Genomic DNA, 17,226 nt, shown 5'->3' on the forward strand with positions numbered 1-17,226 from the left:
ACTGACTTCAGTCACTGGGCATGCCCTCAGGCCTTGGGCATGCCTGTGCCCTTCAGGCAGTCTTCTAGCCTTCAGGCACAGGGTGAGAATTCAGGCATGGGGCAAGCCCACAGGCATGGGGGGTGCCTTCAGGCAAGGGGCGTTCCTTCAGGCACTGGGCGGGGCTTCATGCATGGGGCAAGGCTTCAGGCACTGGGCTTTCCTTCAGGCACGGGCCTTGCCTGCAGGCAAGGGGCTTGAGTACAGGCACCTGGAGCTGTTTCAGGCAAGAGGCATGCCTTCAGGAACAGGGAGCGGCTTCAGGCACGGGGCGCACCTTCAACCATGGAGCTTGTCTTCAGGCCCTGGGAGCACCTTCAGGTTCAGTGAGCGGCTTCACGCATAGGGCGCAACTTCAGAAACGGGGAGACTCTGTGCTCTTCAGGCACAAGGCACGCCATTAGGCACTGTGCTCGCCATCAGGCAAAGGGTTCACTCAGGCAAGCGGTGCGTTGTCACCCATGGGGTGCTCCCTCAGAGAGTGCCTGTGCCTTTCAGGCAAAGGGAGTGCCTTCAGGAACGGGGAGTGCCTTTAGGCATGGTGAGTGGCTTCAGCAACTGGAGGATCTGTGCTGGGAGCACTGGGGCCTGGAGGCTCTGTGCTGCGAGTACGGAGCCTGGAGGCTGCTTGGAATTCTGCGTCTCCCTCTCTCTCTCTGTCCTTTCCCTGCAGTTCCTTCAGGCACTGGGAGTGCTGACTTCAGGGACTGGCAATGAAGACTTCAGTCACTGGGAGTGACGACTGCAGTCACTAGGAGTAACTGCAGACACTGAGTGTGATTTTGACTTCAGTCACTGGGAGTGACTGTAACATCGGTCACTGGGAATGACTTTGACTTCAGTCCCTGGGAGTGACTTCTGGAGTGACTTCTGTCAGTGGGAGTGACTGCTACAGGGAGTTCCTTCACTGTGTGTGACTTCCCGAGGGGCTTCCGTCACTGGGTGTGAATTCGCGAGGGACTACCGTCACTGGGAGAGACTTCAATCATTGGGGGTGACTGACTTCAGTCACTGGGCTTGCACTCAGGCACTGTGCATGCCTGTGCCCTTCAGGCAGGGGGCTAGCCTTCAGGCACAGGGTGAGAATTCAGGCATGGGGCAAGCCCTCAGGCATGGGGCGTGCCTTCAGGCACTGGGCGGGGCTTCATGCATGGGGCAAGGCTTCAGGCACGGGGCTTTCCTTCAGGCACCGGCCTTGCCTGCAGGCAAGGGGCTTGAGTACAGGCACCTGGAGCTGTTTCAGGCAAGAGACATGCCTTCATGAACAGGGGTGGCTTCAGGCACATGGAGCGTTTTCAAGCACGGGGCGCATCTTCAACCATGGAGTTTGTCTTCAGGCACTGGGAGCATCTTCAGGTACAGTGAGCGGCTTCATGCACAGGGTGTGACTTCAGGCACGGGGAGCCACTGTGCTCTTCAGGCACAGGTCGCGCGCTTAGGCACTGGGCTTGCCCTCAGGCACAGGGCGCACTCAGGCAAGGGGTGCACTGTCACCCATGGGGTGTGCCCTCAGAGAGTGCTTGTGCCTTTCAGGCAAAGGGAGTGCCTTCAGGAATGGGGAGTGCCTTCAGGCATGGTGAGTGGCTTCAGGAACTGGAGGCTCTGTGCTGCGAGCACCGGGGCCTGGAGACTCGGTGCTGGGAGCACAGAGCCTGGAGGGCTGGAAGGGATTCTGTGTCTCCCTCTGTCTCTGTCCTTCCCCGGGAGATTCCGTGCTGAGACCACAGAGCCTGGAGGCTGCTTGGAATTCTGTGTCTCGCTCTCTCTGTCCTTCCCCTGCGATTTCTTCAGGCACTGGGAGTGCCAACTTCAGGCACTGGCAGTGAAGACTTCAGGCACTGGTAGTAACCACTGCAGTCACTAGGAGTAACTTCAGACACTGTGTGTGACTTTGACTTCAGTCACTATGAGTGACTATGACATCAGCCACTGTGAGTGGCTTTGACTTCAGTCCCTGGGAGTGACTTCAGTCCCTGGGAATGACTTCGGGAGGGACTTCTGTCACTGGGAGAGGGACTTCCGTCACTGGGAGTGAATTCGCGAATGACTTCTGTCACTGGGAGTGACATCGGGAGCGACTGCTGTCACGGGCAGTGACTTCAGGAGAGACTTCCCTCACTGGGAGTGACATAGTGAGTGATTTCTGTCACTGGGCATGACTTCGGGAGAGGTTTCCATCACTTGGAATGACTTTGGGAGTAACTTCCTTCCCTGGGAGTGACTTTGACTTCAGTCACTGGGAGTGACTTTGGGAGTGACTTCATGCACTGGGCATGACTCAGTCATTGGGGGTGACAGACTTCAGTCACTGGGCATGCCCTCAGGCACTGGGCATGCCTGTGCCATTCAGGCATAGAGCAAGCCTTCAGGCATGGTGCTTGCCTTCAGACAAGGGGTGTGCCTTCAGGCACTAGGCGGGGCTTCATGCATGGGTCTTGTCTTCAGGCACTTGGAGCCCCTTCAGGTACAGTGAGCAGCTTCATGCACAGGGCGTGACTTCAGGCAAGGGGAGTTCTGTGCTCTTCAGGCACAGGGCGCACCATCAGGCACAGGACGCCCTCAGCCTGGTGTGTGCCGTCAGGCATGGGGCGCACCTTCAGGGAATGCCTGTGCCCTTGAGTCAAGTGGAGTGTTTTCTGGCATGGGGCTTGCCTTCAGGCATGTGGAGCATCTTCAGGCATGGGGTGCGGCTTCAGGCACAGAGAGCTCCTGTGCCATTCAGGTAAGGGGAGCACATGTGCCTTTCCACAAGGGATGCCCCATCATGCACAGGATGCTCATTGAGACTCACAGCATGCCCTCAGGAATGGGGTGCGCCCTCAGAGAGTACCTCTGCCTTTCAGGCAAAGGGAGTGCCTTCAGGCATGGTGAGCGGCTTCAGGAAGTGGAGGCTCTGTGCAGGGAGCACAGGGCCTGGAGGCTTCATGGGATTCTGTCTCCCTCTCTCTCTGTCCTTCCACGGGAGGCTCTGTGCTGAGACCACAGAGCCTGGAGGCTGTTTGGAATTCTGTGTCTCCTTTTCTCTGTGTCCTTCCCCTGCAGTTCCTTCAGGCACTGGGAGTGACGACTGCAGTCACTAGGAGTAACTGCAGACACTGAGTGTGACTTTGACTTCAGTCACTGTGAGTGACTATGACATCAGTCACAGGGAGTGGCTTTGACTTCAGTCACTTGTCGTGACGTCAGGAGTGACTTCAGTCACTAGGAGTGACTTCGGGAGTGACTTCTGTCACGGGGAGTGACTTCGAGAGTGACTACCTTCACTGGGTGTGACTTGGCAAGGGACTTCTGTTTCTGGCAGTGACTTTGCGAGTGACTTCCGTCACGGGGAGTGACTTTGGGAGTAACTTTATTTACTGGGAGTGACTTTGACTTCAGTCACTGGGAGTGACTTTGGGAGTGTCTTCATTCACTGGGAAAGACTTCAGTCATTGGGAGTGACTGACTTCAATCACTGGGCATGTCCACAGGCACTGGGCATGCCTGTGCCCTTCAGGCAGGGGGCTAGCCTTCAGGCACAGGGTGAAAATTCAGGCATGGGGCAAGCCTTCAGGCATGGAGCTTGCCTTCACGCAAGGGGTGTGCCTTCAGGCACTGGGCGGGGCTTCATGCATGGGGCAAGGCTTCAGGCACAGGGCTTGCCTTCAGGCAAGGGGCTTGAGTACAGGCACCTGAAGCTGTTTCAGGCAAGAGGCATGCCTTCAGGAACGGGGAGCAGCTTCAGGCACAGGGAGCGTCTTTAGGCACGTGGCGCACCTTCAACCATGGGGCTTGTCATCAGGCACTGGGAGCACCTTTAGGTACAGCCAGCGGCTTCATACATGGGGCACAACTTAAGGCACAGGGGGAGTCTGTGCTACAGGCACGGGGCGCCCTCTGGCGAGGGGTGCGCTGTCAGGCATGGTATGCGCCTTCAGGGAGTGCCTGTGCCCTTCATTCAAGGGAAGTGCCTTCAGGCATGGAATATGCCTTCAGGCACAGGGTGTGCCTTCAGGCACTGGGCGAGGCATTATGCATGGGGTGCTGCTTCAGTCTAGGGGCTTGCTTTCAGGCAGTGGGCTTGCCTACAGGCATACAGAGCTCTATCAGGCATGGGTCATGTCTTCTGGAACAGGGAGTGGCTTCAGGCACAGGGAGCATCTTCAGGCAAGGGGTGCACCTTCAGCCATGGGAGCGCCTTCAGGCACAGGGTACTGGGAGCGCCTTCAGGCACAGGGCACAGCTTCATGCAAGGGGCGTGCCTTCAGGCAAGGGGAGCATCTGTGCTCTTCAGGCATGGGGCACACAGTCAGGCATGGGGCGAACCATCAGGCATAGGGAGTGGCTTCAGGCATGGTGCACGGCTTCAGGCATGGGGCGCGGCTTCAGGCAAGTGGAGGTCCTGTGCCATTCAGGCAAGGGGAGCGCCTGTGACACTCAGGCACGGAATGCCCCATCCTGCACAGGGAGCTCAGTCAGACTCAGGGCATGCCTTCAGGCATGGGGTATGCCTTTAGAGAGTGCTGGTGCCTTTCAGGCAAGGGGAGTGCCTTCAGACAAGGGGAGTGCCTTCAGGCATTGGAGGCTCTGTCCTGTGAGCACAGAGCCTGGGGTTTCTGTGCTGGGAGTACAGAGCCTGGAGGGGCTTCTTGGGATTCTATGTCTCCCTCTCTGTCCTTCCCCAGGAGGCTCTGTGGTGAGAGCATAGAGCCTGGAGCCTGCTTGGGGTTCTGTGTCTCCCTCTCACTCTTTCCTTCCCCTGGAGTGTCTTCAGGCACTGGGAGTGCCAATTTCAGGCACTGGGAGTGATGACTGCAGTCCCTGTGAGTGGAGACTCCAGTCACTGGGAGTAACTGCAGACACTTAGAGTGACTTTGACTTCAGTCTATGGGAGTGACTATGACATCAGTCACTGGGAATGACTTTGACTTCAGTCACTGGGAGTGACTTCAGGAGTGACTTCAGTCACTGGGAGTGACTTCGGGAGTAACTTCAGTCACTGGGAGTGACTTCGGGAGTGACTTCAGTCATTAGGGAATGACTTCGAGAGGGACTTCCCTCACTGGGAGTGACTTCGGGCATGACTTCTGACTCTGGGAGTGACATCTGGAGTGACTTCCGTCACTTGCAGTCACTTCGGGAGTGACTTTCATCACTGGGAGTGACTTCGAGAGGGACTTCCCTCACTGGGAGTGACTTTGGGATGACTTCCTTCACTGGGAGTGACTTTGTCTTCAGTCACTGGAAGTGACTTTGACTTCATTCCCTGGGATTGTCTTTGGGAGTGACTTCATTCACTGGGCATGACTTCAGACATTGGGAGTGACTGACTTCAGTCACTGGGTATGCCCTCAGGCACTGGGCATGCCTGTGCCCTTCAGGCAGGGGGCGAGCCTTCTGGCATGGGTGGAGACTTCAGGCAAGGGGCGAGCCTTCAGGCAAGGGCAAGCCTTCAGACATTGGACCTGCCTTCAGGCATGGGACATGGCTTCATGCTCGGGGCATGGCTTTAGGCAAGGGGCTTGCCTTCAGGTAAGGGGCTTGTCTTTAGGCATGGGGCATGCCTTCAGGCCCTGGGCATGCCTTCAGGCACAGGGAGCGGCTTCAGGCAAGGGGCTTGCCTTCAGGTACTGGGAGCATCTGTGCCCTTCAGGACACTTTCCATGGAAAGTAACGCTGCACCACTTCTGGCCCCACATGTGTGTGGTCATATCAGATTTAGGAATTTTGTCCTCATCGAGAGAGAGAGAGAGAGAGAGAGAGAGAGAGAGAGAGAGAGAGAGAGAGAGAGAGAGTCTTAGCTAGTGTTTGGGTTTGGGCCAGGGCTGAATGGACAGGAGACCCGTGATCACCCTGGAAGGCTGAAGTGAGGGCCCATGCACTAATGCGTGTAAGGTTTAGGATTATGGTAAGAGTTGGTGTGAACTTTAGGTTGAGGGGTATGGTGCGGGTCAAGGTTACTGTTAGGTTTAGGTCCCAGGAGGTTCTAGGCATTGAACCCCTAGCAGTGCAGTGGTCTCCACATAGGGTTGAATGGAGACTGCATGAAAGCCTCTAGTTCAGGCTTCGTCTTTCCATGCCAGAGCCAGCCTCCCGTGAGTGCCACTCTTCAGTTGGGCCTCAGCACCCTCCTTGTGCAACTCCATGCCGGCAGTGGAATTGACATGATGATGTTCCAATTCCATACCGAATAATACTTCAGGGGTCTGGGCCCTATGGGCGTGGTGTTCTCAGAATTAGGAACTCGATCCCCATTGGGAGAGAGCCATCGCTAAGGTTAGGGTATGTTCCAGCGACATAAGCACTGCTGAAGCGACACCAGTCCCTTGAGGTACATAGGGGGCTGAATAGGGCGCATGCACAGTTGCAGGTCAGATGTAGGGTTACGGTTGGAGTTGGTGAGGTTGGTGTGTATAGTTATGTTCATTGTCATAGTTCTGTTCATAGTTATGTTCATGGTGAGGTTGGTGTGTATAGTTATGTTCATTATTGGGTTTGGGGTTAAGTCCTAGGTGGCTCCTAGTGATTAACCAACAGCAATGCAGTGAGCTTCCCGGAGGGCTCAGTGGAGGGCATATTGCAGGTTGTCCGTCATGCTTAGTCTTTGTTTGCCAGGGCAAGCCTCCATCATGGGCCATTCTTTGAGACTCAGTAACCACTTCTGCAGCAACATCTGGGCTTTGGATATTACATGGTGATATTCCACATTCCACGCCGAGTAATACTCCTCCTCCTCTGGACTCCATGTGTGTGGTATCCTCAGACTAAAGAATTGAGTCACCATCAGGAGAGAGCCTTAGTTTGAGTTAGGGTTTGCTTCAAGGCCATAAGCAGTGCTGAGGCAACACTACTCACGTTATCTACATGGGGTGTTGGATGAGGGACCATGCGCACGTGAGGGCTGGTGTAGGATTAGTGTTAGAGTTGGAGTGAGGTTTAGGTTGAGGAGTACTGTGAGGGTCACAGTTAGGGTTAGGGTCCAGGAGGCCCTAGGTGCTGAAACCCAAGCAGTGCAGTGATCTCCCTGGAGGGCTGAAGGAGGTCGCATTGGAGGGTGCCGGCCAGGCTTAGTCTTTAGGGGCTAGGGCCAGCCTTGGATATGGACCACACTTTGGTTGGGCCTCAGCAACCCCCTTGTGCAGCTCCCTCTGGGCTTTGGAAATTACCTCGTCATGTTCCACGTTCCATGCTGAGGAATCCGGCTCCTTTTCTGAACCCCACATGTGTGGTTTGCACAGAAGTAAGTATTGGGTCACCATGGGGAGACAGCCTAAAATGGAGTTCGGGTTCGTTCAGGGACGTAAGCAGGGCCGAAGCGACAGCAGTCCCGTGATCTCCCTGGAGGGCTGAAGTGAGGGTCCCTGCGAGGGTGCGGGTCAGTTGTAGGTTATGTTTAGGGGTGATGTTTAGGTTGAGGGGTACTTTGAAGGTCATGGTTATTGTTAGGTCTCACGAGGCTCTAGGTGCAAAAACCCCAGGAAGGATGTGGTCTCCAAGAGGGGCTGAGTGGATCCCACATGGGATTGTGCTGATCAGGCTTTGTCTTTGAGTGCTCGATCAAGCCTCTTGTGTGAGTCACTCTTCAGTTGGGCCTCAGGAACCCCCTTGTGCAGCTCCTTGTGGGTAATGGAAATGACACGATTATGCTCCAAGATCCATGCCGAGGAATCCTGCAAAGCTTTGGGCCCCATGTGTGTGGTCTCTCAGAGTTAGGCATTGGATCCCCATCGGGATTCAGCCACAACTAGGGTTAGGGTTCGGTCCAGGGAGGCAAGCAAGGCCGAAGAATCAGCAATCCCGTTACCTACATGGAGGTTTGAATGAGGGCCCATGCGCGGGTGAGGGTCCGGTGTAGGGTGTCAGGTGAAGCCTTAGAGCTGGGGTGAGGTTGAGGTTGAGGAGTATGTTGATGGTCACGTTTACGGTTTGGGTTAGGTTCCAGGAGGTACGAGGTGCTGTACCCCAAGGAGTCCAGTGGTCTCACTGGAGGAATCAGTGGACGGCAAATGGTAGGTTGCCCTCAGGCTTAGTCTTTGGGTGCCGAAGCCAGCATCAGTTGTGGGGCAATCTTCGGATGGGCCTCAGCAAACCCTTTTTGCAGCTTCCTCTGGGCTTTGGAAATTACCTGTCAATGTTCCACGTTCCATGCGAGTAACGCTGCAGCGCTTCTGGGCCCCATATGTGTGGTGACTGAGACTTAGGAATTTGTTCCTCAATGGGAGAGAGCCAATACTAGGGTTAGGTATCGGCCCAGGGATGTAGATAGGGCCAAATCCACATGAGTCCGTGATCGTTCTGGAGGACTCCATAGGGCCCATGCTTCGGTGTGGGTCATGTGTAGGGTTAGCGTTAGAGTTGGTGTGAAGTTTAGGTTGAGGTGTATGGTGAGGGTCAAGTTTAGTGTTAGGGTTAGGTCCCAGGAGTTTCCAGGCAGTGAACGCCTAGCAGTGCAGTGGTCTCCACAGAGGGCTGAGTGGAAGCTGCATGCAAGTCTACAGTTCAGACTAATTCTTTGCATGCCAGGGCAGCATCCTATTGTGACACTCTTCAGTTGGGCCTCAGCAACCTCTTTATGCAGCTCCATCCCAGCAGTGCAAATGAAATGATGATGTTCCAATTCCATCCTGAAGTATACTGCAGGGGTTTGGACCCTATGTACATGGTGTTCTCAGAGTTAGGAACTGTATCCCCATTGGGGGGAGCCATAGCTAGGGTCAGGATTCGGTCCAGGGACATAAGGAGGGCCGAGGTGACACCAGTCCCATTATCTACATGGAGGGCTGTATGAGAGCCCATGCAGGGGTGCAGGTCAGGTGTAGCGTTACCTTTAGAGTTGGGGTGAGGTTGAGGATAATGTGTATGGTTCTGGTCAATATAATGGTTAGGTTTTGTCCCAGGTCCCCCAGACGCTGAAGCACCAGCAGTGCTGGTCTTCCTGCAGGGTTCAGTGGTGAGCACATGGGAGGGTGTAGGTCATGCTTAGTCTTTGAGAGCCAGGGTGAGCCTCCTTTGTGGGCCACACTTTGGTTGAGCCTCAGGAACTGCTTCTGAAGCAACATCTGGGCTTTGGATATTACATGGTGATATTCCACGTTCCATGCCTAGGAATCCGCCTCTTCTTCTGGAAGGGAGGTATCCTCAGACTTAAGAATCGGGTCACCATCTGGAGAGAGCTTTAGATAGAGTTCGGTTTCAGACCAGGGCCATAAGGGGGGCCACAGCTAACCCGTTCCACTTACCTCCATGGGGTGATGAATGATAGCCAGTGTGCAGGTGAGGGTCAGCTGTAGGGTTAGCGTTAGTGTAGGAATGAGTTTGAGGTTCAGGGTATGGTGAGGGTCATGGTTAGTGTTAGGGTTAGGGCCCAAGAAATTCCAGGCGGTGAACCCCTAGCATCACAGTGGTCTCCACGGAAGGCTGAGTGGTGGCTGCATGGGAGCCTTCAGTTCAGACTTATTCTTTGTGTTTCAAGGCCAGCCTCTTGTGTGTGCCACTATTCATTGGGTCTCAGTAGCCTCCTGGGGCAGCTCCATCCCAGCAGTGGAAACGAAATGATGATGCTCCACTTCCATACCGAATAATACTGTAGGGGTTTTGACCTATATGCGTGGTGTTTCAGAATTAGGACCTGGATATCCATTGGGAGAGAACCACGGATAGGGTGAGGTTCTGTCCAGGGACATAAGCAGGGCTGAAGAGACACCGGTCCCATTATCTCCATAAGGGCCTGTATGAGGGCCAATGCACGGGTGAGGGTCAGGTGTAGGGTTAGCATTAGCGTTGGGCTGAGGTATAGGTTGAGTAGTATGGGGAGGGTCACAGTTGGGGTTAGGGCTAGGTTCCAGGAGGCCCAAAGTGCCGAATCCATGGCAGTGCAGTTGTTTCCCTGGGGGACCCAGAGGAGGGTGCATGGGAGGGTGCCGGTCATGCTTATTCTTTGGGTGCCAAGGCCAGCCTCTTGTGTGGACCACTCTTCGGTTGGTTCTCAGCAACCCCCTTGTGCAGGTCCCTCTGGGCTTTGGAAATGGCATGGTGATGTTCCCCGTTCCATGCCAAGTAAGCCTGCACCGCATCTGGGGCCCATGTGCGTGGTTTTCTCTGAGTTAGGAATTGGGTCCCATCGGGAATGAGCTGTAGCTAGGGCAAGGGTTTGATCCAGGGATGGGACGTAAGCAAGGCCGAAGGAACAACAATCCTTTACCCCCATGGAGGGCTGAATGAGGGCTCATGCACGGATGCGGGTCACGTGTAGGGTTAGCGTTAGACTTAGGGTGAAGTTCCGATTGAGGATTATGGAGTGGGTCATGATTAGGGTGAGGGATAGCTCCAAGGAGTCCCCAGGTGATGAACCCCATGCAGTGCAGTGGTCTCCTGGGAGGGCTCAGTGGAGGGCACATGGGAGGGTTCTGGTCAGGTTTAGTCTTTGGTTACCAGTGCCAGCCTTGCATGTGGGCCACTTTTGGGCCTCAGCAAGCACTTTGGCACCTCCCTCTGGTATTTGGACATGACATGGTGGTGGTCCACGCTCCATGTGGAGTAATCCTGCACCGCTTCTGGGCCACAGGTGCGTGATATTCTCTGCATTAGGAATTGGATCCCCATCGGGATAGAGAAATAGCTAGGGTTAGAGTTAGATCCAGGGACATAAGCAAGGCCAAAGCAACAACAATCCATTTATCTACAGTGAGTATGAATGAGGGCCATGTGCGGTAGCTGGTCAGGTGTAGGGTTAGTGTTAGAATTGGGGTGAGGTTTTGATTGAGGAATACGGCGAGGATCATGGTGAGGGTTAGGGGTAGGTTCCAGGAGGCGCTTAAGTGCAGAAACCTAAGTAGTGCAGTGGTCTCCTAGAGGGTTGAGTGGAGGGTGCAAAGGATGGTGCCATTCCTTCTTAGTCTTAGGGTGTCAAGGCCATCCTTGGGTGTAGGACACTCCTTAGTTGGGCCTCAGCAGAGCCCTTGTTCAGCTCCCTCTGGGCTTTGGAAATGACATGGTGATGTTCCAGGTTCCAAGCCGAGTGATTTACACCATGAGCGTGCTGTTGTCAGTCATTGGAATTGGGTTCCCATGAGGAGGAGACTTAGCTAGGGTTAGGGTTCATTGCAGGGACATCACCAGGCCAGACTGACTCCAGTCTCGTGAATTTCATGGAGGGCTTAAGTGAGAAACCTTGTGAGGGTACGGGTCTGGTATAGAGTTAGTGTAAGAGATAGGTTTCGGTTTAGGTTGAGGGCTAAGTTCAGGGTTCTGGTTACGGTTGGGGTTAGGTCCCAGGAGGCTCCAGATGCTGAACCCACAGCAGTGCAGTGGTCTCCCTGAAGTGCTGACTGGAGTACACAACGGATGCTGCGGGTCAGGATTAGTCTTTCGGTTGCCAGGCCAGGCAACTCTTTCTGGCACTCTTCGGGTAAGCCTCAGGAATGCTCTCGGGCACAACGGAGGCTGCCGGTCAGGATTAGTCTTTGGGTTCCAAGGCTAGACAAGTGTATTGGACACTCTTTGGGGGAGACCTCAGGAATCCTCTTATGCAGCAGCAGCCGGGCTTTGGAAATGACATGGTGATGTTCCACGTTCCACGCCGAGTGATCCTGCACTGCTTCTCGACCCCATGTGCATTCTGTTGTCAGACATTGGGATTGGGTACCCATGGAGAGTGAGTTTTAGCTAGGGTTAGGATTCAGTGCAGGGATGTGGCCAGGGCCAAAGGACTCCAGTCTCGTGATCTCCCTCGAGGGCTGAAGTGAGGGCACATGCGCTGGTGTGGGTCTGGTGTAGAGGTATTGTGAGATATATGGTCAGGTGAGATTGAGGGTTATCATCAGGGTTATGGTTGGGGTTAGGGTAGGTCAAAGAAGGATCCAGGCGCTGTACCCACAGCAGTGCAATTGTCTCCCCGAAGGGCTGAGTCAGTACACAATGGAGGCTGCTCGTCAGAATTAGTCTCTGGGTTCCAAGGACGGACAACTCTATAAGGTCTGATGTAGATAGGTGGGTCTAGTGTGATAGAAACTGTTAGATTTAGGTTGAGGGTTATGGTTAGGGTTACGGTTAGGTTTAGAGTTAGGTCCCAGGAGTCTCCAGGCGTTGAACCCACAGCAGTGCAGTCGTCTCCTGGAAGAGTTGAGCGGAGTGCACAATGGAGGCTGCCAGTCAGGAATAGTCTTTGGTTTCCAAGGCCAGACAACTGTATTGGGCACTCTTCAGTTAGGCCTGTTGAATCCTCGAGTGCAGTGGCAGCCGGGCTTTTGAAATGACATGATGATGTTCCACATTCCACACCAAGTATTCCTGCACTGCTTCTCAATTCCATGTGTGTGCTGATGTCAGACTGTGAATTGGGTCCCCATGGGGAAGGAGCCTTAGCCAGGGTTAGGGCTCGGTGCAGGGAAGTCACCAGGGCTGAAGCAACTCCAGTCTAGTGATGTCCCCCAAGGGCTGACCTGAGATCCCATGCAAGGGTGCGTCTCAAGTGTAGGGTTAGGGTTAGAAACAGGGTTACGATTAGGTTGAGAGTTATGGTTAGGGGTACAGTTAGGGTTTTCTTCGTTCCCAAGGCTCCAAGCGCTGAACCCACAGCAGTGCAGTTGCCTCCACAAATGACTGAGTGGTATGCACAACAAGGCTGCGGGTCAGGATTAATCTTTGGGTTCTAAGGCCAGACAACTGTATCTGGTCTGGTGTAGATAGGTGTGTCTAGTGTGAGTGATAGGGTTAGGTTTAGGTTGAGGGTTAGCATTGGGTCCTGGTTAGCATTAGGGTTAGGTCCCAGGATGTTCCAGGCACTGAAACCATAGCAGAGCAGTTGTCTCCCCAAAGGGCAGAAGGGAGTACACAAGGGAGGGTGCTGGTCAGGATTAGTCTTTTGGTTCCAAGGCCAGACAACTGTATGGGCCACCCATCGTTTAGGCCTCAGGAATCCTCTTGTGCAGCTGCAGCCGCGCTTTGGAAATACATGGAGATGTCCACATTCAATGCTGAGTGTTCCTGAACCGTTTCTGGTCCTGGTGTGTGTGCTGTTATTAGTCTTTCGATATGGATCCCCATGGGAAGAGGGCCTTAGGTTATAGTTTTAGATTTAGCGGGTAGAGTTAGAGCGTTAGGATGAGGGTTTTAGGGTTAGAATTAGAGGCTTAGGGTTAGAGGGTTAGGGTAAGGTTAGGATTAGTTCGGGTTATGTTTATGTTTACGGTTAGTTAGAGGTAGGGCTAGGGTTAGGGGAAGGGTAGGGGCAGGATTTAGCATTAGGGTTATGGTTAGGGTTAGGTGTTAGGTTTAGGTGGTGGGATTTTGTTTAGTGATAGGGTTAGGAGTTGGGCAAGGAGTAGGTCATGCTTGCATCCCCACTTTGAGCGGGAAGGTGTTCATGCGTGGACACCGCCCTCCATGTTCAAGGGATTGTGTTCTTGCTATCGCCCCAGTCTCTCGACTGTAGGTTGTTCTTGCCTCGCCCATTCCAGCTTTGCTCTGGAGTTTTTCACACCGTCACCCCACCCCCTCTCAGTATGGTAATATTTCACGTTCCACCCAATCGCTTTTGGTGCAAGGGGTGTGTTCACACATGCGACCCTCCACACCCTCTACGTGCGATGGTGTCACCCATGAGCCTCACAGCTCCTTAGATTGGGATTACTGATGCCAGGATTAAATCTGATACTGATGCCAGTATTAAATCATGAATATCTATTTTCAGTTTCACAACTGAAGAAGTAGGCGTTTCTTAAGGTAAGGTTTATGGTTAGGATTAATGTTAGGTGTCCGTTAAGGTTTAGGGCATGGTGCACCCCCCTTGGTGTGGGATGGCTTCACGAATGTGTCCCATCTGCTTCCCTTTATCTGCCATGTAGCAGTGATATTCCTTTTAATTCAGATGTTTTCCTTGGCACCTGGATGTCTCTGAGTTAAGCGTCCCACTTCGTCTTGGTTCATGATCTCTCAGTTTCTGGTTTTGAGCCCCCTGGGTAGCTTCTGTGCTGATAGCTGGGAATCTGGAGCCTGCTTCAGATACTATCTGTCTCTCTCTCTCTCTCTGCCCATGCCCCACTTGTGTTCTTTGTGCCTTTCAAAAATTAATGTACCTAAAAGCATTTTCAATCCGATATTTCCTGGATGGCTCTTTTCACTTTCATTGCTGAAGAAGCAGGCGTCTGTCTCGTTCATTGTTCTTTTGTTATCTTTGGCATAGCTGACAACATATACGACATTTCCCCAGCCAGCATCGGGGATGCGCAGCATTTCTTCTACCAGCCGGACACCTCTCATCCACTGTAACACTGCATTCCTCTAGAGCATCCCACATGCTCTCGGAAACTGGACTGTAACTGTGGATGGTAGCAGTGTCCCATAGTCTTCTGATGGTATTTCAGGAGGTTCTTCATTCGCATCTTTGGTTACCTGAGTGTCTTCTGACATCTCTCATGTTTCCACTAGGCCGCTGCTATGATGCTCAACAGGGAACCTGAAGCACACTGGGATTCAGGAGCAGACCAACTACCACTTGGCTCCCACAAATGGTCGCCTTGGAACTCTTTATGGAAGAGGAGAAAACACCCACCACCACCGTTTCATAACCCTGCACCGAATGTGGAGACAACAATCACCCACCCCCAAAGGAAACTCTAGCAGGGTACATGTATCAAACCTAAGGTGTTGGTTATGTATTTTGGATCAATAAGTGAGGTTGTACTTTTGACTGGTAAGTGTACATCTAAATCCCTCAGAGGGGATATTCTCTGAGGTCACCCCAACCTAAATTGTTGGCCCATGGGGAGATGTGTTGTCCCTACTGATTGTATTGATGTTGTCTCTGTAGGCCAGTGAATTAAAGCTCCATAGGGTCTTGTCCTGTTCTTGCCTCTTCACGGGAAGGTCCATTTCACCTATTGAAAAAGACAGCAAGGGAGTAGTGTTGGCACTATTAAATCTGACGTTTCATGAATGAGTCTTTTCACTTTCATGGCTGAAGAAGCAGCATCTCTTATGATGAGGGTTAGGGTTTGGATTATCCTGAGGATTAGGGTAAGGGTTAAGTCATGCTTGCACCCCCGTTTTGACAAGGGAGGAAGGTCACACCTGACCCCCGCCACCCTCCTTGTGGAAGGGTGTTCAGGCATGCAGCCTGCCTCCCCTCCACAAGGGAGTAGTGATGCCACTACTTAATGTGTTGTTTCATGAATGGCTCTTTTCCCTTTCACAGCTGAAGAAGCAGGCATTTCTTAAGGTAAGTGTTATGGTTAGGATTGCCGTTCATGGTTAGGGTAAGGGATAGGCCATGCCTGCACCCTCCCTTGGAGTGGGAGGGCGTTCACACATGAGCCACGCACCCCCTCATCTCGGGAGGGTGTTCACCAATAGGAACCAGTCCCCTTCAGCGGGGGGATGTTGATGTATGCGCCTGCACCCATCTCGTGTGCGAGGGTGTTCATGCATGGACACCACAACCCTTGGCGAGGGAGGGCATTTGTCCATGCACCATGCCCTCCTTGCCTCAGGAGGTGTTCACGCATGAGCACAGTGCCCCCTTGGCTTGAGAAGGTGTTCAGGTAGGTGCATGAACCTGCCCCCCAGCGTGGGAGGGGGTTCACGCATGTGCCCTCCCCCCTCAGGCGCTGGAGGGGTCACATGTGCACAGCACCACTAGTCAGCAAGGGAGTAGTGGTGCCACTATTAAATCTGACGTTTCATGGACGGCTGTTTTCACTTTCACAGCTGAAGAAGCATGCATCTCTTAAGGTCAGGGGTAGGGTTAGCATTACATTTAGGGGTTAAGATAAGAGCTAGGTCATGCTTGCTCTCCCCCCTCAGCACGGGAAGACTTCACGCATCACCCCACTATCCTGAGCAAGGGAGAGTGTTCACCTTTTCACCCCAATCCCTGAGAGTGGTAAAATATTGAAGCACGTGCTCCACTCCACTTCCTTTGGGGAGGGCTTTCACACATGCGTAGATCCCCCCTTCAGGACAGATTGTTCACATATGTGCATGACCACCTGTCGGGTCGGGAGGGTGTTCACTCATGGGCACACCCCACCTCTGCATGGGAGATGGTTCATGCATGTGTCTTGCTCACCTCTGCAGGGAGGGTTTTTACGCATGTGCACAGCCCCACCTTGGTGTGGGAGGAGGTCACCCATGCAGAGCGCCACCCTTCAATGAGGATATAGTGATGCCATTATTAAATGTGATGTTTCATGAATGGTTCTTTTCAATTTCACAGCTGAAGTAGCAGACAACTCTTAAGGTAAGGGTCTGGGTTAGCATTACCATTAACGGTTAGGGTAAGGGTTAGGTCGTGCTTCCACACCCAACCCCTCGTCTCTAGAGTGTATTCACGCAATAGCACCGCCCCTCAATGTGGGAGAATATTCATGCATGTGTCCCGCCCCCTTCAGGGTGGGAGGGTGTTCACACATGTGCCCCATCCTCTTCAGCTTGGAAGTGCGTTCACGCATTCTCACATTTGCACCACCCGTCCCAAGGTGAGGGAGGGTGTTGACACATGTGCCCTGTCTCCCTCGGCATGGGAGGTGGTTCACACATGCTCCTCATCCCCTCGGTGATGGAGGGTGTCACCCATGAACAGTGCCACCCCTCGGAGAGGGAGTACTGTTGCCACTATCAAATGTGACCTTTCATCAATGATTCTTTTCACTTTCACAGCTGAAGAAGCATGCATCACTTAAGGTAAAGGTTAGGGTTAGCATTACATTTAGGCTTTAGGGTAAGGGTTAGGTCATGCTTGCTCCCCCCTCTGCACGAGAGGTGTTTCACTAATACTCCATGCCCCCCCGGCACAGATGGGTACAGCTCTCCGTCCGTGTAGAAGGGTGTTCTCACGCACAACCCTCCTTGTTGACAGAGGGTGTTTGTGCACGCACCCTGCCCCATTAATGCGGGAGTTTGTTCTCGTGTGTGTAAGGCCCCCCTCCTGGCGGAAGGGCGTTCACCCATGTGCACAATCCCCCCACTTTGGCATGGGAAGGTGTTGACCTATGTGATGTGACATGTCAGCATGGGGGAATATTCACGCATCTGCGCCACCCCCCTCTGCCCGGGAGGGTGTTCATGCATGCGCACAGCCACCAGTCAGTGAGGGAGGGTATTCATGCATGCGCACAACAACCCCTCCATGAAGGAGGGCAGTCACATATGCGCCATGCATCCCTCAACAAGGGAATGGTTCAAGCATGTGCCGCATACTCATTTGGCACG

General features: G+C 53.4%; 1 long non-coding RNA gene across 3 annotated transcripts in view; it reads left to right on the forward strand.

The window, feature by feature from the left end:
* The first annotated feature begins 379 nt into the window (after positions 1 to 379).
* The window catches only part of LOC111559301, an 82,087-nt gene continuing 65,240 nt past the window's right edge, over positions 380 to 17,226 (forward strand). The window contains exons 1-3 of one of the 3 annotated variants that reach the window (XR_006593636.1): positions 380 to 1,395; positions 14,446 to 16,255; positions 16,675 to 16,698. This is a non-coding gene — a long non-coding RNA (uncharacterized LOC111559301). Of the gene's footprint in view, positions 1,396 to 2,189; positions 16,256 to 16,674; positions 16,699 to 17,226 lie in introns of those variants that run through there. The other 2 variants (XR_006593635.1, XR_006593634.1) reach the window with 2 other exon arrangements.

The sequence above is a fragment of the Felis catus genome, unplaced genomic scaffold (assembly GCF_018350175.1).
Source record: "Felis catus isolate Fca126 unplaced genomic scaffold, F.catus_Fca126_mat1.0 Un_scaffold_39, whole genome shotgun sequence".
Taxonomy (NCBI): domain Eukaryota; kingdom Metazoa; phylum Chordata; class Mammalia; order Carnivora; family Felidae; genus Felis; species Felis catus.